We start from the raw sequence: 25,383 nt of genomic DNA on the forward strand, positions 1-25,383 counted from the left end.
AGGTGATTTGAAGCAACTTTTTCCTTAGCGAAAATGCAATCCGCGGCTTCGTTTACGAGTTATTCGCGAAAAACGAAGACCAATCAGAGGAGAGATCGTTTGGCGCGAGACGGCCGAGTTAATGAGCGGAACTGGGCTCCGTGCACTCGTTGGCTGGACCGCCGCGCGCCAGCCGAGCTAGCCTCTTATTGGTCAGTGTTTTTTCGTTGATAACTCGTAAACGAAGCCTCGGAGAAAATTTTCGCAAAGGAAAAAGTTGCTTCAAACGACCTCAGGAACCTTCCATTTCCGGATTGCGAGACACTTCCGGGACACCCTGTATATTTCGTCAGGCTAAAATCAATCCGCCAACTCACATCTCGATATCCAGCGTACGGATATCTTTGCGCAACACGAACATTTTCTGCATTAATTAGCAGCAACGCTTCGATGGAATTTTGTTTCCGATCGTAATATTTTATTTCGCTGTGTAAATAAACTGACAATGTGTTCGAAAAATATTTTTGTACCGTTTAGAACTTAAAATAATATTTATATATATATATAATATATAATAATAATAGATAATAATATTTATAAATATTATTATAAAGTTAAAACTGTATACCGTACGTATTCGTGCCGACTGAAATAAATTCAATTCTAATTAATCTTAGTATTAATTAGTATAATATTTATTAGTATATTAGTATTATTTAGTATATAAGGGAAGGGAACGGTTCGGGGGGAATAAGACCATAGTAATGTACGTTACTAAAAATTTATTCCATCACATATAAAACTAAAGCTTTACCCGTCGCACGATACAATGTTTAAAAAATCATCCGCTTGAGCAATGTTCGAATCGGCCAACAACGAAACCGGACGTTCTCCCCCGAAAACTATTTCGTTCTCGTGCACCGTACACGTCGCGTGTCCGTCGAGGTTTTCCCATTGCCGCGCCGCTGCCGATCGTATCCTCTCGACGCTCCGTACTAAACATTATTGTTACCAGAAACGATAATCCGTTAATTAATAGTTGACGGTGTCGCGGCGACGTCGCGGAAACTCCGCGGACCCTTCGCGAAGTTTCAAACTGAAAGCGTTCCGAAACTCGGGAACTTCTTCGAAGCTCCGTGAAAATAAGATCACTGGTTATAATTAGTTTGGCTAATAGTCGAATCTTGCGACACCCGTCCAATTATCCCTCGTGAGATCTGAAACAAAGCGAATTAGTCGTCAGCGCCGGCTCGCTAAAAATCTCCAAGTACTTCGCGTCGCTTCTGTGCGACGTTCTCCGAACGGGCGGAAGGGACGAAGCACGGTCATTTGGTCGGAATCTTCGTGAATACGACGCTTTTCAAGTCTCCGAGCCACATTAAAACGTTTCTATTCAGCCGGGGGGATGCAAAGAGCGCGTTGAAACTGTGATACGCGCGAGAAACGCGCTGCATCGGATGATGCATGTAATGCGTAACTGTTGCCATTAATTACCGGAGCGCGGGTTGCGTGCAATTAACGCAAAAGTTAACGCGGCCGGTTCGAAACAGTGGAGAACGATTAATAGAATCTGCTAATGTTGTTAATTCGTTTGAATCGTCGAAGAAAAATCTATTTCTGTTTCGCTCTGGTTTCATGAAATTCATATTTTTATTTTGTACGAGGATCCACTGTCTTCGAAGCTCGGACGCTTTCTTTTAAACGCGATCCTTCTTGCGAAACATTCGACGCGGAAACCTTCGATAGCATCGAATACGACGTCTTCTATCTTATGGAATTTCTCGAAGTAATTATTGCAATTTCTTTCGAGCGTAACACTTTGTTTCACCGTGCAAGCTGAATCGGCTTGAATGCTCGATCCCGAAAAGCAAATGTAAAAAGTACTTCACGGTGCAGTCGGAGAAGATTTTGGTAAGTTAATAATTCTCTACAATTAGGGGAGTATTTATCCTAAATTTAGTAAATATATTTATTATATATTTTTATATATAAATTATATTATTATTATATATATAATAATTATTAATAATTATATATATATACATATAATAATTATATTATAATATATTAATTATTATATTAATAATTATATATATATAATATTATTATATATATTATTATTATACATAATATATTATTTTTTAAATATATTAAATATATTTAATAAATATCATAAGCTCTCAAGGTAGGGACAACAATCGCGCTGTGTAACTATACTTCTGAAGTTCAGGCGATCAAACAATTTATTTATCCAACAGTGCAGTTCGAAAATCCTAATTCGCGAATGATCGACGGAGTAAGTCCTGAAAACTGAATCTCGCGAATCGTAATTAAAGATACGCCGACTCCAACGGCGCAAGAATTCATCCTCGAATCACGGGCAACCGATAGCGTCCCGCATTTCCGAGGAACGCGGCGCACTCGGTGCAATTATGCAATATACTGGATCTCACTTTCCACGAACATTCCTAATCGTCGATCGAACTTGCATGTCGCATAAGGAAATACACGGACGGTTAATTAATTTTCGGTAATGCTTCGCCGGTTACACACACGGTGTTTCTGTCGCCGCGGATCGATCGATCGCGGATCTACGTCGCGGGATCGGATCTCGCGATCCTCGCGGATAAATTTCTATCGATGGCCGGGCGTTTCATTAAATTTATGGCGCTAATATCGCGGTAACTAATTGCGCCTTAGGGCAACGGATTTACGGCACTCGCGCGACGTCGAAACTCATGTATTTTACGAACCAGCAACGCCGTCCCGTGTACTAGAAATTACATCACGACGGCACATGCTCTGCGTAGAGAGCACCTGCCAGGGCTTTCCCTTGCTTTTGCTTCTGCTTCTGCTTCTGCTTCTGCTTCTGCCGGAGTCCTTCCTCTTCTCCGAGAAAGAGAGAGAAAGGGTGAGTGAGAGAGAGAGAGAGAGAGAGAGAGTTTTCGACAAAAGTGCACGGAAACGTCGTTATCCACGACCATTATCGTCCCTACTTCGCGCCTCAACTACACTTCCATCTGTCTCTATCTCCCTCAAACGTTGCTTTTTCCCTTCGGTTTGTTTGCCTTTTCTCGCGACTTCTTTTTTTGTCTTGCCCCCCGATGGAAAGTCACGACTACGTTCGATCCGACTTAGCAGTACTTCCGGGATCGAAGTATCAAGCGGATTGTTTTCGAACAATTCCCGTGGGAACCAGTCACTTTTAATATTTGCCGCGACGGCAAGCTCCGCGAGCTTTCCGCCGTATCGGATTTTTAGTCTCTAAACTGTTCAGAAATTCGCGTACCGTTTTCAAGCGGTTCGAAGGTATTTTGCGAAGCCTTTACTTCAAGGTTCATCGAATGTTTTAGTAGCATCGTGATAGTTAATTGTACTAAATATTTGATTTGTGTCCTTATTTCTCGTCGGGGCAAGCGTCTTAATCAAATCTGAACTTTCCAAGCGAGCAAATATTAATTTGTACTGGTATATATTGTATATGTACAATATATATTAATATATTTAAATATATATATGCGCCATATTTAATTTTAATATATATATATATATATATGGTATTATATTAAAATTATTATATTTATAATTATATATATATATATATATTATATATAATATATATATATATAAAATATGGCGCATATATATATTAAAATATAAAAATATATGGTATTGGTATTATATTAAAATTATTATATTTATAATTATATATATATTATATATATATAATTTTATATATTATATATTTATTTATATATATATAATATATATATAATTATAAATATAATAATTATATATAATATATATAATACCATATATATATTAAAATATAAAAATATATGGTATTGGTATTATATTAAAATTATTATATTTATAATTATATATATATTATATATATATAAAATATATATATATAATTATAAATATAATAATTTTAATATAATTTTATACATATATATAAAAATCCTACACATCTTGTTAAACGATTATTTTTATTATATATATATATATATATATATATATATATATATATATATATATATATAAAATTGGTATTGTCGCTTTTAAAAGAATCGAAACGAAATAATCGTTTAACAAGCTGCGTAGGATACTTGGACGCGGTCGAAACGATCCTGCCCTAAGAAATGAGAGCCAGAAGTTGAACCGTTTTGCGTGCCCGATTCTAAAATATATATAAATGTTACATTCCCAAACCGCTTATAAATTAAAAGAAAACTGTTAAAGCTGCAGAATCTTAACCCTTTGCACTCGAAGCCGCTTCAACTGTGAATCTAAAACAATCTTTCTGGTTCATAGCATTTCCATTTTACATGACAAAGTGCATTTTATGCCTATGAAATTGGGTCTCGCGATTCATACAACACAGTTAGACTTTTAATAATCTTTTGAAATCTAAACTTTGATAATATAACAATTATCTTGGAACGTGATATAACAATTTTAGCGGTGCCTCGGAGTCGCCACTCGAGTGCAAAGGGTTAAAGCTCGATGTCAGTCGCGCGAAACTACAGTAATGTCTCTCTAATTGACGCTCAGATTGTCCACAAAAATTGGACAATTCGGGAACAGGAGATACGATTATTCGAGCCTTGCGACTTCGTTCTCATAGTTAAGAATTGTTAAGAACTACAAAACGATCTACAAGGCTCGAACAATCGTATCTCTTCTTCCCAAATTGTTAGTTAACAATTAGGGCGACATTGGTGTACTTTGAATTTAGTTAGATTTAGGTATTTAGACAAAATATCTCTGTCCACGGTGAATCAAATGTTTCTCGATCGACCAAAAGGTGTCGAAGTCGAAGCGAAAATCGTGGAATGCGCCGCGTAAGAAAGCATATGTATAGAGTCCTTGAACGCGTGGGAGATAGCAGGCAAATTAATACGTTCGCTATCACCGACGCACGTACACACGTGACATCCACGAGTTAATAATGCACGTAACGATAGTCGCATGCAATTTATCTGCATTATTACGTAAACTCGTGACGAAGAGCATCGTGTTCAAGGAATTCACAAGGAATTCTTTCTTTTCGTAGAATTCTTTGAATGCCGTATATAAAGGGCTCGCGTCGCGTTTCGTAAGATAATTCAATAATAGGATTAGTTAACGAGCACGTTAAGAAACATCGATCATAGTGCCGAGAAAAAACGACCAATTATCGAACGAACCTGTTGAGTCTCGGCGGATCGGAAAGTGCCTCACGCTGCGCTTTTCACGAGACACGGCGCGCAGAGGAAGGCAAACACAATACCGCCGGCAAGGATCAAAGCGATCATGGCTAGGATTGTCCATGTGTTAGAGGCGGAAGTGACTCTGGTAGACAAGAGTCTCTTGCTCGCCGGTAGCTCGGCGACTTCGTCCGTATTTAGCCCGAGCCTCTTGGCCTTGCCGAGCAAGAACCTGAGGCGTCGCGACGCTTTCTCACAGGACATGTCCTCGACGTCGTCCTCTCCACCTCGGATTTGCGTTCCACAAAGTCTTCAGACCGCCCGGCGACTTCTGTCGTTCATTATCCTCAATATAATCAGCCGGCGAATGGATGGAACGTTTCGTAGCTCTCTGTTTCAGGAATTCCGTTTGACGAATAATTCACCATTCGCTGGCTTACACAATTGCGCAGCATCCAGATTGCTCTCTCGCGAATTTCGAACGGACTTTTGTGTTAGGAGTCGCGTCTTCTTCTGGCATCGTGCACCCGGACTTCGCGTGTATTTAATTGCTATTTCAAGTCGACCCGATCAATTTTATTCCTCGTTCGTCCGCGACCCTCCTGACGATCCAACGAACGTCTTCGCTCCTCTACGGTGCTGTCAACAGAGAATGGATAATATTTAGCGGATAATATGCAGGAAATTCTCCCTAATTCGCGATCGGATTGTCCACGATAATGGACAATTTGGAAAGTGGAGATTATTGGAGCCTTGCAATTATAAAAATGAGCCGCAAGGCTCGAATAATCGAATTTACTGTGTATTTAGGCGAATAAGTGAAATTTAAAAGAATTTCGAGTTATTAACACGTCAAACTTCTCGCATCTTATTTTATTAAATACATCAATGATTAGTATTAGTATATCATACTAGTATTAGCATATCATGCTAGTATTAGTATATCATACTAGTATTAGTATATCATACTAGTATTAGTATATCATACTAATATTAGCATATCATGCTAGTATTAGTATATCATACTAGTATTAGCATATCATGCTAGTATTAGTATATCATACTAGTATTAGTATATCATACTAGTATTAGTATATCATACTAATATTAGCATATCATGCTAGTATTAGTATATCATACTAGTATTAGTATATCATACTAGTATTAGTATATCATACTAATATTAGTATATCATGCTAGTATTAGTATATCATACTAATATTAGTATATCATGCTAGTATTAGTATATCATACTAATATTAGTATATCATGCTAGTATTAGTATATCATACTAATATTAGTATATCATGCTAGTATTAGTATATCATACTAATATTAGTATATCATGCTAGTATTAGTATATCATACTAATATTAGTATATCATGCTAGTATTAGTATATCATACTAGTATTAGTATATCATACTAGTATTAGTATATCATACTAATATTAGTATATCATGCTAGTATTAGTATATCATGCTAGTATTAGTATATCATACTAGTATTAGTATATCATACTAGTATTAGTATATCATACTAATATTAGTATATCATACTAGTATTAGTATATCATACTAATATTAGTATATCATACTAGTATTAGTATATCATACTAATATTAGTATATCATACTAATATTAGTATATCATACTAATATTAGTATATCATACTAATATTAGTATATCATACTAGTATTAGTATATCATACTAATATTAATATATCATACTAGTATTATAATAGTAGTATATCATACTAATATTAGTATATCATACTAGTATTATAATAGTATATCATACTAGTATTAGTATATTAAGTATATCATACGGAGGAACACATTTCCATTTGGTTCCAGTTTTCATACCGTCGATACAGAATATTTTTATTTCGTACAAATATCTGCAGCCTACTAACGATGTACGCACAGCTATGCAGGAACATCTTAATCTTATGCTACCAAACGGCATTTTCCTGATGCCGTGATTTCCTAATTTCTATCTCCCATTTCCTAATGACTATGAAAATAATACGAAGAGTGGTTAGAATTTTTTTAAATTGCTTTTCAACCTCTACGCTTTCAGAATTTCCTCAATTTTTTATTTCACAAATTCCACCGAGCCTCCAGTTTCCCGAATTTTTCACGTTCCTCTGAATTTCCTGGGTTCCACAATTTTTCAAGTTTCTCTCCGTTTTTCAAAATCCATCAGATATTCTCGGCTCTGCAATTTGTTAACCAGAGTAAACGGTAAGTTCTACGAGGAGAAGAAACGAGTGCCGACAATTAACGAGGCACATCTGGAAAAAGTTTTATATGCTTTTACAGAACGATTGATTGAACAGTCCTTTATTGGAGGCCGTTCAATGATCGATCAAACTGATTGTCAAGAATACACGTTTAATCAGCATGCGACGTTCTTTCAGTCGCGTCCCAGCTCGTTCCGCCGCCCCCCTCCCCCCGAGATCCTTCATCGATGGGTTAATTACGTAAGTTAATTATGGAGAGTTTTCCGAGCAGTTTCAAACGCCCGGAATCTCCTGGAATGTAGCCTGTGATCGAAACCTGTCCGCCGGAGAATAAAGGGAACGAGAATTAGGGTGAATAAAGAGAATTACTCTCTCATCAATTCGCGTTTCCTTTCGGAACGGTTTTGTACAGTTTCGTCGAGTAGATTCCACGGTAAATTCTTCGGCTCGTTTTTTTTACGCCGATCTATTAATTTTTCGTCGCTGCTCGGTCGACCAGACACCCCCGTCGATTTTATCTCGATGCAATTTAACCCTGAACCGTTCCAAAATGTAATTAAAAACTCGTTCGCACTTTTATTCGATCGTATCTTTCGGTCGATCTTACATTTTTCTTGGGGATTTCTATGCGAAAAATTCTGTCGCAACGTCTGTGGCAATTTATTTACACGTTATAATTCTATTCATCATGCACGAATTGTGTAATAAATCGCCGCTGATCGCTGTCATTCCCCTTTCCCAATGTTTGCACGAGCATTTGCGGTTGGAATTTATTAATGCGATCGACAAGTTATGTTTGCATTAATTAATTTTCGCACGGTACTCCATTTCAAACCTTACATAAACAACCGAACAGGATTCAACCCGTTGCAATGTAATATCGTAACAGGCACGTGACGATATAAATTTCGTACATAATTTATTGAAAATAAAAATAAATTTAAATAAAATTCTTTAAATCGAAATAAAATTCGATCTTTCTCTGTTGCCGATAACTGGCATAGAATAGACGTTGATTTTCTCGCTCTTAAAATAAAAATGGACGTCCAGATCGGTTTCGTAACAGTTCCAGAAGGATACGAAAATTTATTATAGGAATTATATTAAATATATATATAATATAATATATAATTAATATATAATTATATATAATTAATATATTATATATTATATATTATATGTTATATATTATATATTATATATTATATATTATATATTATATATTATATATTATATATTATATATTATATATTATATATTATATATTATATATTATATATTATATTATATATCGATTGAACTCAAGCTCTTGGAGAATCTGTTACAAATTAATCATTGTGTCATCGCGTTGCGCTTTTTTACAAGGAGTCGTTCCGTTTTTCCTTGCAAGATTCCGAATCGGCGGTAAAACTCCGATTGTAACGGGGGGGGGGGGGTCGACGGAAGTTCCCACGCTGCGAAAAATTCAAGCGAACGATGCCGTTCGATTTGATTCAAACAACTGGTCTCGCTGGGAGATGCGTGGCACGGCGAGCATTAGCAACGCCTTACCGTCGAGCACGCAAAGAGCCCCCGCGAACCGTAGTCCCTTCGGTCACGAAACGCAGCATCGAAACCCTAATCAGAAAGGTAACGCAAATTGTATGAAACTTTCCTAGCAAATTGCTGTTCGTATAAAATTAGCCTCTTAGATCAATAAATGTACTCCTTTCTTAACTCTGTATTGGAACATCTATTTTGATTGTACTATGATTAGAAGATCGCAAAATGTATTTTTTTAATTTTAATGTTTTCTTTACAACTCTTTCAAAATCTAACAGAATCGCTACATTTTTGGAAAAATCATAGAATTTTTATTCGTGATATAGGTGCTCTTAATACTATACGAGATTATTATTATAGAAATCTTTTTTTAAAATAATCATTCCTTTTAAAAATTCATAGAATTATCCCTCATAAAATAACAGTACAGAATTCTACGAAAATACGCTTCGCTGGTTTCATCGAAAATTCACCCCAAAAAAGGTGACGAATTTATCATTCCAATATCATTCTACTTAACGTATGTATGTATGTATGTATGTATCTGTGTTCTTGTCTGGTTGTGAAGTTGCAGTACTACTTGCCCGGGAGCAATGCTAGCCCACTTAATTATCCCGGAACAGACGCTCAACCTCTGTTTGATCGGCACAAAACAAATCTCCTCCGTCTAGCCAGGAATAGTAGAATTTTTTAAGAATTACATAGTTCGGTATAGTTCCCCCTCCCTGACATTATGAGGTTCGTTCTCCACCTGACGTTCGAATAACATATCTGCTCCACTCGCCCGATCATCGTGCATTTTTAATTACCTTTTGCTCCTATACTGTCACGTACGTTTCGTGAGCAATGTCGTTTCTTGGGCGCCAACGTTCGAAGTATTAATACGTCCATTTATTTTTAACCATCGATCCACGGAGCCAGTTAACTATTAGACTTTCTCAACGAATTTCTCGATGCGATGAAAATTTTATGACGTCGCACGGTGAACCTACCCCGACTCATAATCCGTTTTTTTTAATTTTTGTTGTCCAACGGATAGGCTTATACGCTTATATATTAGGTCTACCGGAAAATTCTGTCCGATAGTGTCGCTTCAAGTTTCAATCCATATGCACATGTTGATTTGAGACATATATGACTATCTCTCTTTATCATTGCATTTACGCACATGTACTCTCCTAAATAAACTGAAACAGATGGTAGAGAAAATATTTCGGAAGCAATTTTTCGAAAAATACGAACCAGTTCTTGTTATCCCGAAATAACTAAAATATTCATCGGTGTGAAGAGAAATTGCGTTTCTAAACTAACTTTTGGGTTATTCGTTTGTTGAGGACAACGTTTCGTTCTCGCAAATATTTTATTTTATTCTTTTTTATAAAATAAATTGCTTTTATATATTTTTTGACTCTAGCATCGATATTGCAGAGAATCGAATTCTTTACGTATGTTTATTCTACCGGTCAAATATCGCCAACAAAGGGCTAGCTTTTCGTTACTATTTCAAAGAAATAAATCGCTTTTGTATTTCGTAAATTCTATATAAAATCGCGATAACGAAATTCACACGATTTTATGGCGTAAGATGTTCATGAAACCGGGCAATAATCGAAGAATTCGAGTCACTTAAAAAACGTGTACGTTACACTTGTATTCTTCTGCTCGTCTTGTATAGTTGGTTCGATAAATTTGAAAATTGTTCGCTCGGTGTTTGTATGTATTAGGTCTACCGGAAAGTTCTGTCCAATAGTGTCACTTCAAGTTTCAATCCATATGCACATGTTGATTTGAGACATGTATGACTATCTCTCTTTATCATTGCATTTACACACATGTACTCTCCTAAATAAACTGAAACAAAGATGTCTCATGTCATTATTAGGTGAGACGCGATCGTGAAAACATGGCTACCGATGATAATGCCAGGCCACATGCTGCTTTGGCGACTCGTCAGAAAATCGCAGAGCTAGGCTGGGAAATTCTGTCGCATCCACCATACTCCCCAGACCTGGCACCCTCCGATTATCACTTGTTTCTCTCTTTGCAAAACTTTATACAGGAAAAAAAATTCAAAACCGAAGCTGACGTCAACCAAGCACTAGTCGAGTTCCTCGCCTCTAAAAATAAATCATTTTTTAGAAATGGCATTTACAAGTTGCCATCACGCTGGCAACAAGTCATAAGTAACGATGGAAAGTACATTCTACAATAAATATTATTAAATGTATGAAAATTGTGTTATATTTCAATTAAAAAACGGACAGAACTTTCCGGTAGACCTAACATTTGTGAAGTAAACGACAATGTCCACATTGGAAAACTATGATGTTACTATTCGATAGTTTTTAAACGTAAATCTCGCACGTTCTAGTCACTAAATCTTTCAAATAATCATAAAGGTAGCTTAACGCAACCTTGAAGTTCTCTTTTAATTTCCGAACGGATCAAAGTGGCCGCTAGAAAGTTCGAAAAAGGGTGGGAAAGGGAGTGCAAAGCCACTTTCCGAACGCCATAATTCACGGGGCCAGAAAAAGTCCCGGCCGGGCTCCCAAGTTCTCGCAATTCATCGCGGTTTTTACTCGCGAGGCTTACACGCGAATTTCACGAGTTACCTAACTCATTCTTCGGATGATTACGCCCCGCACTTACACGGAACTCCTTTTACCTGCACTCCACCTTTCCCGGATTACGACAAGCCCGCGTAATTACATCGGGGGATTCGTTATCACTTCTTAACCGGGCCCTCGCACAAATTACTCGATGAATAATTAAAGTGCTCGCCTGCTCGGCGAGCTTTGTCAAAAAAACCCCGCCAGCCTCTAGAATCGATGCCGATATCGTCGCGAAACATCGCCGTAAGGTGTCCCAGTTTCCACGAGCTAATTCCGCGTGAAAAACTGAACCGAATATATACGATACAATTTTCCCAGACGAGCTCCCGTTTTCGAGAAAACTGGGCTCGAAGATCGGGTTCGAAAACCAATCTTTGCCAAGATAGAGAGCATCGTTCGTGATAATTGTGGATTTATATGCAAAATAAGAACTGTCCGCGTCAATTACGATAAACAGCAGTTACATAGGCATTCATTTTTCTTCGTAATAATTCTAAAGTTTAATACTAAAATTTAATTTTTAAAAAGTTAAATACTAAAGAAATTATTATTAATTTCTTAATGATTCCAAACTTAAATAATAATTTCTTAATAACTCTAATTCTTTAAATACGTTTATTATTTCGCATTTGGACTAATCGCAGTCGAATGATCAGACAATCTACTCCGAGAACTAATTTTCTCGACATTGTCTTCGATTTCTGATAAACAATTGAAACACCCCGCGATATTCTCCCTCGTCGTCCGTTAAATTTCAAGGAAGGTAGTAAAACGATTGCACGATTTTCTCGACAACATACAATACGATATTTCCGAATAATCCTTTCGTGAAAATTGGACCGGAAAGTTAGCTCACGCGGAAGTAGAAAGTGCCGTTCGTGATCAGACAAGTGTCACTTGCAGCGCGCGCGTCTTATCAATATTCAAAATGAATTTTCACGATAACGAAGGCTCGAACAAAGAAATGTTATTCTACGTTTCCGGTTCGCTTTTTTCTTTCGCGTGGAATCGCTCCCCTCGCTTTGATTTATTATAAACAATTGGAACACCTTGCGATGCAATATCTCATCGCGTATCGATCCGTGACTGGAAACTGGAAGGTGTCCCCTTCGTTTCGATAGCATTTTATTCGTTAAATAAAACGAAAATTGACCGCAAATTCCCTCTGCCTCTCGCTCGCGAAATCCACGCGAGTGTCTTCCGAGGAACTTGGATCATTCTTTCGATGATCGCATCCCGTGCTTACACGAAACCCCTTTTAGCCGGCCCGGTGTCTCCCGCCGTTTGTCCGACGTGACTCTTAATTGCGACGGTGGTCGCATAATTCGAGGGCCACGGTAAAGATACCGGGACGCGGGACCGAATTATTTCGCAACTTCGTTAGCATCGAATCTAATGAAACGAATGGTATTTGCCGCGAGACCGCGGGAATGGAATTAGGGTCTCGCATAAATTTGGAAGTTGGTGGTTTCGGGAGGGGAGCCAAGATTGATATAAACTGCGCCGGCTAATTAATATATCGCACAGGCGTCCCAGTCGTTCCTTTTCCCTGGCGGAAAATTGATCAAATAGCACTGTCCACTTCGGAAACAAACTTCATCTTCGCCGCCAACGCTGTACGAAAATGATAAAGAAATCTCTTCGTCTATTGGTTCGACGGAATTTCTCGTTCAAATTGCGATCAGGAGAACTCACTTCGGTTTGAATGTCAATCATCCTTAGAGACAGGGAACCGGTACCTCGACGACGCATCGAAATACACATTCACATTCTCTGGAACCCGTTCCCGCCGTTTTAATAAGAGAACTCGCGCGGTGAAAACAATCGTGAATTGGAACAAGTCGTTCCTTCGTGCCCAGATAAATCAGGCCGACTTCGAGTAGCCACGTGCCGACGATCCCGACGCAGGAACGCCGTATACCGCATCCTCGACGGACGTCGCGGCGCTTACTAACTGCGGGACCGACTACCAGCGACGCTTTATGGGTTGCAGCTTCCCTTACTGCACCCACCCTTTCCACCTGCGAGTTTTCTCCCGCCAATCATGAAATTCGGCGTGGTTACCATACAAATGCCGATCCTGGTAAACCGACGCATCGAACGTAATGGACATGGCTTCGCGAAGATCGAATTGTGTGATAGGTAGACCCGTCGTGTAAATTAACCTGCGTTTGATTTTACCTGCTCGATCGTTGGAAAGTTCGAATTTCACTACCGCGGATAGAACAAAATTTTAATTAGATTTCGGATTTATATGTCTTTACGAAGAGCCTCGGTGGATGTAAATGTTTGAGGACTCTCGCAGTAGTTCCACTCTCCTTGTGCTCTTTGGCCATTAGCAAACAGAAAATTTTAATGGAAACTGGAAAACCACGCCGATCCCAAGAAGCAGAAGATAAATGAAAATTTGTTTCGTCTCCTTTAATCGCTTTGTAACTTTCCAATGTTTTTAGCGAACGAATAAGATCCGCGGGGTTCAGTTATTGTCGACCGGAGGATTTTGATTCGACATCGAAATATCGTGCATTAATCATAAATAAAAAGGAACGATCGTGAAATAAAATTGTGTCTCTTCGTAATTCATTTACCAGAAACAATTTCCGAACGATCGAACCGTATCTAAAATGATCCCGATAATTTTCTTTGAAATAATAATTTCGGAAGAAAAGTTGCTGCATCGTATATAAATCCAAACAATTTGTTAAACGAAAGCTATTGTCTTCGACGATATAAGAATCCATATAATTTGTTCGATTATGAGCAAATCCCAAGAAGCAGAAGATAAATGAAAATTTGTTTCGTCTCCTTTAATCGCTTTGTAACTTTCTAATGTTTTTAGCGAACGAATAAGATCCGCGGGGTTCAGTTATTGTCGACCGGAGGATTTTGATTTGACATCGAAATATCGTGCATTAATCATAAATAAAAAGGAACGATCGTGAAATAAAATTGTGTCTCTTCGTAATTCATTTACCAGAAACAATTTCCGAACGATCGAACCGTATCTAAAATGATCCCGATAATTTTCTTTGAAATAATAATTTCGGAAGAAAAGTTGCTGCATCGTATATAAATCCAAACAATTTGTTAAACGAAAGCTATTGTCTTCGACGATATAAGAATCCATATAATTTGTTCGATTATGAGCAAATCCCAAGAAGCAGAAGATAAATGAAAATTTGTTTCGTCTCCTTTAATCGCTTTGTAACTTTCTAATGTTTTTAGCGAACGAATAAGATCCACGGGGTTTAGTTATTGTCGACCGGAGGATTTTGATTTGACATCGAAATATCGTGCATTAATTACAAATAAAAAGGAACGATCGTGAAATAAAATCGTGTAGATTGACCGCAGAGAAACAAATTAAATGTAACTTTTGTCTCTTCGTAATTCATTTACCAGAAACTAATCGATAGCTTTCCGAACGATCGAACCGTATCTGAAATGATTCCGGTAATTTTCTTTAAAATAATAATTTCGGAAGAAGTTGCTGCATCGTATATATAAAAATCTCCAAACAATTTATTAAACGAAAGCTATTGTCTTCGACGAAAAGATCCATAAAATTAGTACTATTAGTAATATTTAAATTAAATTAAAAATTAATTATCGATGATCGCATTCCGTGCTTACACGAAATTATTAATTAATTTAAATTAAAAATTAGTAATATTTAAAAATCCATATGATTCGTTCGATTATGAGCGATCTTCGAAAAACTTGAAGAGAAAGAGCATAACTCGCATTTCAATCAACGCACAAATCACCCCGATTATAATAAATTTTGTATATAAGCATTTTATACGTTCGCTGGCCGATTTCTTGTGCACGGTTCGTCAGGAAGATCGATCGAGCCCACAGTCCGATTTCGCAAACGCCTATTCTACTCGGCCGTTTCGCTCCGCTCGGCGATTCTACCCTCTCGCAACTGATAATTGTTTTAATTCGTAAAAGCTCGAAACACCGGTATATGTACGTTCTTCCCGGTAGATTTATCTTCCGGCGGTTCATTTCGGACGATAAAATTTTATCATCGTCGACGTCGAGCAATTAAGCGTAGAAATATTGCGCCGTTTGAACCGGAGGTTGAAAGCGAGATAATCCGCGGGGATTTTAATTCGCGCTTGATCGAAGAAAAGGTGGCCTGTTCTTCGGGGCCACGGTTTTCCCGGCGGTTTTAACGGCGGGTCGGGGCGACGGTGCCAAAGCTTGCTTTAGAGCGCGTATAACCAGGTGTCGCATAAGCGGAAGCGGTAAAACCGAATTAATGTAACGAAATTTCTAATATGCGTGCCGGGGCTGGCTAACTGGGCGCCCTAAAATTGCGTTTTAGGTGCCTGCTTGGCGCCGAGCCATGAATTCCTGGTAGGCCATCGGACGCGTTTTCGTAAATTGATGGTAATTACGCAATTGATATCTAGGATGATGTTATAGATTCAGATTTAGACGCGCGTACACACGTCGCCGGCAACATATTATTACCGTTTTATCGTAACAGGAGAATACATGTCTATAGAGTCCCGCGTGAAACATTGCACCGGCGACCCTTCGAAAAGCACGGGCCTTGCGAGATTACAAGATCGAATAGCTCGTGTATTTTTAACATTATCTGTTCTATCGTTTATCCGATTACCAGCTGCACGAATCAACTCCTCCCACTTGCCGACTCGGTTTTGTAAACAGCCCCGGAGTGCATACCGCTCGCACACAAAAATAATCACCATTTCCTATATTCGTTTACTTCGTCCCGCTATTAATTCGCACGTAAACCACAGCCGCGTTGGTCGTCCGCCATCCGATCTTGAAAATTAATTTCTGCTAATGTATCGACGGAGATGATTAAACATGCTTCTAGTTTGACTTCTGACATTAACAAATATAACCGTCGACGGACCGCGTCCGACGTTTACCGTCGTTCATTAATTAGCGATAACCGAAATACGGAATTGGACAGAAGATGAGTTCGCCGATGCCGATGTTCGATTATATTCGACGTTTTAAAAATGTTGACCAAACTCTACGCTCGTTGCTTATCAGATTTTATGATAATAAAATAATAATATTCGTGGGTAATGTTATATATATAATAATATATAATATATATATAATATATATATAATATAATATTATATATATTATATATATTAATATTATATATATTATATACAATTAATATTATATATATAATATATATAACCTATATATATATATTATATATATAACCTTTGCAACCTATTTAGAACAATCGCGGAGTATTCATATATTATTATATATTACATTATTATAATAATGTAATATATAATAATATATATATATATATATAATATAGTATTAATATTATATATATAATATATATAATAATGTAATATATATATTATTATTTTAATAATAATATATTATTATATTATTTAATAATAATATTAATATATTATTATATATTACATTATTATATATATAATATATAATAATATATGAATACTCCGCGATTGTCCTAAATAGATTACAAAGTTACACTTGCGAATGCGATCGAATGCAACAACGTTGCAGCAAATACCGAAATCAAAATGGAGGCAGAGTTGGGCACTTCAAGCTTTTGGTATACAGATTCACGGTAACTAGGCGATTACCGCATTAAAGCGTTTATTTGTCGCATTAAATGAACGTGTAACGACTAACTTAATCGAGCTTTCACAAATGATTAATGACCGAGCGATCGTCATTCGTGACATTAACGCGTAATTAATAGCGATTAGTCACCGTGTATTTTAACTACAGCTAACATCGTTTAATTAACAGTAATTATTACACATACGATTAAATTCGTAACAATTAGTCATACGGGGCCGATTGATTACATTTAACGAAACCGCGAGCGAAGGAAACGCTTCGAACCACGAAATGATTCAAAAATGAAACCGAATTTTTATTCAACTCCGGTGGATCGCAATCGGCAGCCAAAGAACAAAGGAAACAATTATCTGAATCGAGACTTGTTTCACAACACTCCTCTCGATGGAAACACGCCGATTCGACTGCGTGGATCGCGACGAGATAGCGGCGAACGAGATACCTCGCGATTACGATGACTGTCATCGATGCGGACGAATGACAATTCGAAATGGGATCTTGGCCGACAGAGCCGCATATGAAATGCACAATGTGTGCGGCCGCGCGGCGAATGTACCGCGTCAGATTGCGCCGCGAAATCCGGGCGTTGCATAATGCACGCCGTCTTTCATAACCTCGTTTCGATCCCGGGCCGGGGAGCTTCCGTAGCCACGTGTAAATAATCTTAAACTGTCAAATGCACATGCCGGAGACCGATCTCCGATGGGACGCCTACGGGACGCCGATGGCCGAGCACGCGTGAATGCACGTATATACATCGGGGCGCAAGAACCTGGCCGGATGCACTGCACCGGAATAATCAGCGACGATCGTACGGTTCGTGCGCCGGAACCCCGCCGTATACTAACGGTATGCTGCACCGTTTCCCCGAGTTATTGGTAGCCTTACTTTTTTTTCGGCGGCGCGGCTAAACAAACGCAGAGATCGACCCCCGAATTCGAATAAAATGTCCCGCGCCGCATTCCGAGATTTGTCACGCCCCCTCGTTTCCGGTTTGGAAGAGATTTTTGGACTATTTCTGTGGCAGACATTTCTGTATATATATTATATTATCTTGAAAAAAATGCTGTAGATCTTTTGTGGACGGAATAGTTGACTGATATTAACTATTTGCACTCGAAGCTATTTGAATCGTTAACCTAAAATTATTTTTCTGACTAATTTTATGCGTATGAAATTGTGCCTTGTGGTGGCTCGTGCAACAATTACGCTTTCAACAATTTTTTAAATGTAAACTTTGTATATATATATATATATATATATATATATATATATATATATACATGTAATAATATGTATTATAATAATATGTATATATTATTACAATACATAATAATATAAAATAATAATATATACATATTGTGAGGCACCACTCGAGTGCAAAGGGTTAATGGTACAGCAAAAGGCAAGACTTGTAGAGTATTCGGACTTGTGTCTTAAAATGTAATCGATATATGCCAAAATGTTATTTGAAAATTAACTCAATTAATTAATTAACGTTACTGCAAATTAACTCAGCTATAAATTATCTTCAGGATGAATTTGGTCGGTAAACAATACACGTGTCGGTGAACAATAACACCCCTTGTTTCTCACAATCAGGAAATCACGGCATTGTATCATTCTAACCCACTCAATTTTTTTGCTAAACCCCTTAATGCACAGTTTTTTTCAAAAAGGCCGGCCAAAAGAAATCAATTTTTTAAAATGTAAAGAAACAATTTAGAACGTTGTCTTGGCAAGAAAATTACAAAAATACAAAAATAATCAAAATTTTTATTGCAATTCTAATTTTCAGAATATTACTATTATTATTATTGTTATTATTATTATTATTATTGTTGTTGTTGTTGTTGTTGTTGTTGTTGTTGTTATATTTTATTTTACATTCTATTTTAGTAAAATATATATTGAAAAATGAGCGAATCTGAATATGAATACGCTGTCGGAAAGCGGCTCACAAGGAAGAGATAAGCCGTAAGTGATAAGTAGAAAAAGGATATATTTTATACTTGAATAAGTAAGTGTTATAGCTTACAATCCCATGTAAATGATAAATATCAATAAAACGATTGTTTCTTTTTTGCTCTTACATTATTATTTTCAGTTCTCGATTGCATTCGAGTGTGAAAAATTATAACAACGTAAAGTACAACGCCGCTCGAATTATCTCGAGTGTGCACAGTTTGGCCAGTTTAGCGCGCTCGAGTTAACTCGAGCGTGCACGTTAAGGGGTTAAATTCGCGGAGAATTTCTGTAAATGTTCTACCAATTCTTTGAAAGTATTTCTGAACAATTTTGACGGATACGAAGATCGTTTTTTCTCCACGATCGATCCTTAAAGCTTGAGTTAGAATATAGATATTGCCCAATGTAACAAGTGCCTTAATACTGAAGAACTCGTGGAAAAATTATACATTGCCTAATCGACGAGCATCCCGATAAAATCAAGGATCGCGTATTCCCGCGGTATCGGCTGTTATTAATGACGCAGCACGGACGTCAGCATCCAGCCCGATTGTTCAAGGTGCGCCGCCTAGATTGCCAGTAACGTTGGCTGCTGTGTTACCGCCATTAAATGATCAGAGACACACCGGCAAAATATCACAAGCCTAGCGGAAACTTCAAAGTTTCGGCGCTTGCACATGACTGGAGGATCGTTAATGAGCGAGAATAGACTTCTAACGCCATTAATTGTTGCCACGGGCCAGGCCGGAAGTACCTGTATTCACGTAAGTTCCCCGTTCAAAACATTGTCATAATCAGGACGGAACTTTGAACGAAGTTAACAGCGGCGAATATGCATTCGCAAGTCCGTGACAACGACCGCAAAATTACCGGGCCAGATTGTGTAACCAGAGTCTGACAGGAAAATTCGTCGATTGCTCGATAAAGAAGCCCGATACCATCGGACAAACAATTCAATTTACTCGGAGAACCGACGACGCACAATTAAAACCATTGGAAAACTTCGTAAATTCGTTCGCGAACCGCGTCGTACGCGTCGTGTTACAGACGTTCGATTAGATGTTTACTACGTAACACGAGGTCCGAGTAATTTAATTAATGAAACTGAAACTGCGCGGTCCATATTTAAATAATATGTCCATCTTTGTTATGAAATAATAATAAAGATCGGTAGCCCGACGATAGAGACATTCTTCGATTCGTAAAAATCAAATTCGATTTCACGGCGATATTCGCATCGCGTGTTATTGGATACTGGCCCGAAGAGATGTTGATTAAAAGTTAATTTGTTCGTTACGTTTGCACGATAAATAACAATAAATACGTGAAAACCCGTCGCTGAATTTCGAAACGATTTACAATATTAAACATCAACCGAGTATCACGACAACGGTTCTAATTAAATATTTTTACTTGGAAATAAATGCACAAAGGCTTGCTGTCGAATATTAACCCTTTGCACTCGAGTGGTGACCCTGAGGCACCACTAAAATTGTTACGCCACGTTCCAAGATAATTTTTGTAATATCAAAGCTTAGGTGTGAAGAATTGTTAAAAGTCTAACTGTTGTACGAGTCACGCAAGGCTTAATTTCATATGCATAAAATGCACTTTGTCACTAAAATGGAAATACCATAAGTCAAGAAAGTTAATTTAAATTTTCCAGCCAATATGGCTTCGAGTGCAAAGGGTTAAGAACACTATTCGACGCGGAGGGGGCGAAGTGGTTGAACGATTAAGTGGAACAGAATCGTCATTGGTCAGACGCATTAAGCTCGATCGCTGGGTGCATCAGAAGCGTATAATGCAGCGGTGCAAGTATGCCACTGAACGAGGAACACTCTGACAGATTAAATATAAAACGAATGATAATTGTCGAAATCAGAAACAAATACGTGTAAATAACGGCCACGCAACGAAATTAAATATGACCGCCAAAATAAATTATCCCTTTGAAACGACGACAATGTCCGCTAATTATGTGTTATATCTCATCGTAATAATAATGGTGTTCGGCCGGGAGAATTAAATCGATTTATGAGAGAAAATCCGTTACGAATGTCTCTGGTGCGCGGCATCAGGCTCCTTATTATTTATGGTATCGCATTATACTGTATCAGTGTCTCGATAATGAATGGCTGACGATATCGTTTACCAGCTAGCCATTAAAAGCGAACCATCAACGAATACGCGAGACTACTGTTCTTAAAAAGAAAGAAAAAAAAAGAGAAAAGAAAAGTCGCGGTATCTTATCCGCGGCCCGAAGAGTAACGTTTCTTTCGCACAACCAATCGATAAGTCTCGATTCGGTTAACGATCTTCCTGTTGCGAGATTCCAAGAAGAAATAACGCAAGCGTGAGTTGTCCGCGGACCGATCAGGGACGAGAGCGCGCTTTAACGATGTAGTACGTATAATGATCGCTGGATTATGATTACTAGACAATTGCGTCAATGTCTTTAACCCTCGCCGAATCGTCGCGACACTTCGGACGCGTTTATCACTGATTCTGGATCTCGCTTTAATCTTATCTTATCACGCTACAATCGTTCATCTCTCCTGAGAAACTGTTTATCTTTTCATTACATTGATCTGTCGTTGTGCCAATTCATCGCGGACAGGTCGATTCGTTAAAAGATATTGTTAAAAAAAATAATAATAATCTCGAAAATAGATTACATTACTGGAAGCAACTTATCGGATCCACGGATACAATTGGAATTGCTGCAAACGAATTGATTTTAACCTGTTAAATAAACGCTGAAGAATTAATGTTGTTTGCGATCATAGACTGACCTAATATTATGAAACGATTAAATTGTTGAAAGCGATTCAGGAATAAAATTGCAATCGCCGTTAGAAAAGAGAACGTTCGAGAAATCTTCGCTCGCGAATCGCAGCTAGCTAAACCGATGAAAAAATCGCCGAAGGGAGGACAAAGATCTAAAACCACGAGAATCTGACCTAATATTATGAAACGATTAAATTGTTAAAAGCGATTCAGGAATAAAATTGCGATCGTCGTTAGAAAATAGAACGTTCGAGAAATCTTCGCTCGCGAATCGCAGCTAGCTAAACCGATGAAAAAATCGCCAAAAGGAGGCCAAAGATCTAAAACCACGAGAATCTGACCTAATATTATGAAACGATTAAATTGTTGAAAGCGATTCGGGAATAAAATTGCGATCGCCGTTAGAAAAGAGAACGTTCGAGAAATCTTCGCTCGCGAATCGCAGCTAGCTAAACCGATGAAAAAATCGCCAAAAGGAGGACAAAGATCTAAAACCACGAGAGTCTGACCTAATATTATGAAACGATTAAATTGTTGAAAGCGATTCAGGAATAAAATTGCAATCGCCGTTAGAAAATAGAACGTTCGAGAAATCTTCGCTCGCGAATCGCAGCTAGCTAAACCGATGAAAAAATCGCCAAAAGGAGGACAAAGATCTAAAACCACGAGAGTCTGACCTAATATTATGAAACGATTAAATTGTTGAAAGCGATTCAGGAATAAAATTGCAATCGCCGTTAGAAAAGAGAACGTTCGAGAAATCTTCGCTCGCGAATCGCAGCTAGCTAAACCGATGAAAAAATCGCCGAAGGGCGGACAGAGATCTAAAACCGCGAGAGCCTGTAATTCTGCTTGTTAATTACCCTCCACGCCGTACAATCCGAAGAAAGATCCAACAACGCGAAAGCTGCAGAGTCGATCGCCCGCAACGGGACACCAACCATCTTTCTCGACTGATCCATCGGATCGAGCGGATCGGGCGGATTGATCCCCCGGCCCGTTTCGACGAGGAAAGGCGTGAATTAAGGATGAAGGCTGACGGGATTATAAAGATGCCAGCAACAAGCTCGGGCCATTTGTCAAAGCTCGTAAATTCGAATCGACCGAGGCTGACGTAATTTCGAAAGCGCGATCGATGTTTCATCTTGCCCGTGGAGAACCGGCTAGGTAACAGGCGTGAATTCTCTCTATGGATCGTCGAAACAAAGCATTCCGGGATGTATTTAATTTCCTGGAAAGGACGTGTCTCTCGAAGAGCGACGAGAATTTTCGTAGGGCGAGATACAATTCGAATATAATTGAGTGTCACGTTTCTGTATTTGCCTTTTTCCTTGAAGAAGAAGAAGAAGGAGACGAAAACGAAGAAGACGAAGAAGGAACGATTGTGTTCCGGATCTTTAAATTCTCAGCATTTCCCGGATATTCTTGCTTGGGTGCGAGGAAAAAGCTCCCCATCCACGCTATGGTGTTTACTAGAACTCGAATGGCGGCCCGTGCGAGAGTCGGTGCACGCGTATGCATCCTCTGCAACGTGTACAGACCGACCCGATATAAGTTCCGGCAGGAAAGTGCAACAGTATGCAATGTGTCCTGGCGTATCGAACCCATCTCGGGACGACAAGGCGTCGAGAGAGAAAACGCTGCTGGAATGTAAACGCCGGTTTTATGCGCGCAACTATGAACCAGAAACAGCCTATGAGTATAAAACCTGGGAAACGATCAGAATACCGATGCTGCAGAACGCTGGCGCAGTTGCTTCGGAAGACAACCATTGAAGCAAGATCTTTAGGCGTTTAATGCGATTCGTACGTATTTTTCATACTTCGAGTCAACGCGTAAAGATCCAGCTTTGAATCTACGATGAAAATTCTCATTTTAGTTAAACGGTGAATTTTGCAACATCGCCTTGCCACTTAACATCGAGAATACAGAGTCGCGAGCGCAACCAATGTACAGTAAATTCTCCCCAATTCGCGCTCAAATTGTGCACAAAAGTGGACAATTTGGGAGGAAGAGATACGATTATTATAGCGTAATATTATATTATATAATAGCGTAATATTATATTGCGCTATAATAATCGTATCTCTTCCTCCCAAATTGTCCACTTTACTGATTATAATATATAATACGTATAATATTATAATCAGTATACGTATAAAACGAGCCGCAAGCCTCGAATAATCGTGTCTTCTCCTCCCAAATTGTCCAGTTTTCTGCAGAATCTGAACGCGAATTAGGGAGAATTTACTATATATTGTTTTATAACAGTAGCAAGGGTTACTCAAACTTCGTACGATATTGATTATAATATTGGAGACAGAAGTCTTTATCATTTCAGAAACTGTAACAAAGAACGTTAGAGACCGGTAATACGAAGTCGTTTGCTAGGTAATTTTAAAGATAATATGAAATAGCGCAATGGTTGCATAGATACTGAAGCTCCGTCGAGCAACTCCGGAAGAAAAAGCAACCGGTGGCATGCACTTCACGCTATAAAAATTCTGACGTGTTTGCGAGACCTCTAACTTATGAGAAAGCTCGATTTCCTGTGATGGTCAAAATACACATATACAGAGTGTCCCAAAAATGTCTCGCAATCCTGAAATGGCGGGTTCCTCGAATCATTTGAATCAACTTCTTCCTTTACAAAAATGTTCTCCGAGGCACCGTTAACGAGTTATCAACGAAAAACAGTGACCAATAAGAATCGAGTACGGCCGACGCGAGGCGGCCCAGCCAGCCAGCGCACGAAGCCCAGTTCCGCTCATTGGCTCGGTCGCCTCGCGCCAGCCGAGCTCGCCTCTCATTGGTCACCGTTTTTCGTTGATAACTCGTTAACGGTGCCTCGGAGAAAATTTTTGTAACGGAAAAAGTTGCTTCAAATGACCCAAGGAACCCGCCACTTTCGGATTGCGAGACATTTTTGGGACACTCTGTATATAGTAGACCCAAGAGGTTCCAACAACTGCAAGTAGCAATCATTGTCAACATCAGCGCTGCCACAGCTTCTGCAATCGGTCCCACGGTCGACAACGCTGAAAACCACGTGTAACGAAGTTCAGACAATGCCTGCTTCCTCGGAGCTCTCTGTACCCCGAGTATTTTGTTGGCAGCCTGTTCGCGTAAGATCGTAGTCGCAACAGCAGATTCGCATTTGAACAGAGCCTGCTCATTAAGCTCATTAGCAGGTGGTTCGTCCCATCGGGCGACGCGACAACAGACAGGAGAGAGCCGTAATCAAAGAAAACAGTCGCGTGTTTTCTACAACATGCGGGTATCGCTACCGATATATCTATCCTATTTGCTCTGTAACTTCGTTCGCGTATTACCTCGATGTGAACGCGGATTCTGCGAACCGGTAACATTTGATCGGTAGTTGCGACGACAGCGGGAACATTCCCAGGGACGCTCTCGGCGTTATCTTT

The 25,383-nt window shown here is 38.6% G+C and overlaps 2 long non-coding RNA genes across 2 annotated transcripts; one reads left to right on the forward strand and one right to left on the reverse strand.

Annotated features, from left to right (window-relative positions):
• Positions 1-746: 746 nt before the first annotated feature.
• Positions 747-13,573, reverse strand: LOC117228122 (uncharacterized). The gene is made up of 3 exons (XR_004492236.2): positions 13,265-13,573; positions 5,172-5,810; positions 747-1,196 (listed from the first exon to the last, which is right to left on the reverse strand). It is a non-coding gene; the product is annotated as an uncharacterized LOC117228122 (long non-coding RNA).
• A 3,492-nt stretch (positions 13,574-17,065) lies between these two features.
• Positions 17,066-19,289, forward strand: LOC143259611 (uncharacterized). Its single transcript, XR_013033624.1, has 2 exons — positions 17,066-18,046; positions 19,097-19,289. It is a non-coding gene; the product is annotated as an uncharacterized LOC143259611 (long non-coding RNA).
• The last annotated feature ends 6,094 nt before the right edge of the window (positions 19,290-25,383 follow it).

The sequence above is a fragment of the Megalopta genalis genome, chromosome 6 (assembly GCF_051020955.1).
Source record: "Megalopta genalis isolate 19385.01 chromosome 6, iyMegGena1_principal, whole genome shotgun sequence".
NCBI classification, from domain to species: Eukaryota; Metazoa; Arthropoda; class Insecta; order Hymenoptera; family Halictidae; genus Megalopta; species Megalopta genalis.